Here is a 1,045-nt window from a genome sequence, read left to right on the forward strand (position 1 = left end):
GGAGGAGGAGGGAGGAGGGAAAGAGGAGGAGGAGGAAGGGAGGAGGAGGAGGAGGAGGAGGAGGAGGAGGAGGGAGGAGGAGAGGAGAAGGGAAGAGGAGGAGGAGGAGGAGGAGGAGGGAAGAGGGAGGAGGAGGAAGAGGAGGAGGAGGAGGAAGGGAAGGAGGAGGAGGGAAGAGGAGGAGGAGGAGGAGAGGAGGAGGAAGAGAGAAGAGGAGGAGGAGGAGGAGGGAGGAAGAGGAGGAGGAGGAGGAGGAGGAGGAGGAGGAGGAGGAGGAGGAGGAGGAGGAGGGAGGGAGGAAGAAGGAGGAGGAGGAGGAGGAGGAGGAGGAGGAGGAGGAGGAGGGAGGAGGAGGAGGGAGGAGGAGAGGGAGGAGGGAGGGAAGAGGAGGAGGAGGAGGAGGAAGGGAAGGAGGAGGAGGGAAGAGGAGGAGGGAGGAGGGAAGAAGGAGGAGGAGGGAGGAGGAGGAGGGAGGGAAGGTGTGAGGAGGAGGAAGACTGTCTGAGGAAAACCTATCAGAAATATACAGCGAGATACTCCATACTCTTATTATTACTCTTACTACTACGGGACCGGCAGTATCGTTCACTGATGTTGTACGTGTGGGGGACTACATCTAGTGCGGGAGCTGCGGCGGTAGCGTCTTTCCGGCGTTGGCGCTTGTCTGCCTCGGTATGCAATCGGGATAACTCGAAAGTATTGACACCTTCTCGTGTGGTGCTCCTCCAAGCGTTACGGTGTGGAGCAATCGTCTCCCAGGTGAGGGTAGATTTGGCACTTTTCAGGTTTGTCTTAAGACTTTCCTTATATCTTTTCAGTTGCCCTCCGGCGTTACGGTTACTATTCGTTAGGTGACAGTAAAGTAGCTGCTTTGGCAGTCTACTGTCGTCCATGCGGGTAACATGGCCAGTCCAGCGTAGTTGTTCATGGATAATGGTAGCCTCGATGCTCCTACAGTTGGTGTCAACAAGAATACTGGCACTTGTTCTCTTGTCTTCCCGGCGAACACGGAGGATGGAACGTAGACTACGTTGGTGAAAGTTTC

This window comes from Homarus americanus, unplaced genomic scaffold, assembly GCF_018991925.1.
Source record: "Homarus americanus isolate GMGI-L3 unplaced genomic scaffold, GMGI_Hamer_2.0 scaffold39339, whole genome shotgun sequence".
Classification (NCBI taxonomy): Eukaryota; Metazoa; Arthropoda; class Malacostraca; order Decapoda; family Nephropidae; genus Homarus; species Homarus americanus.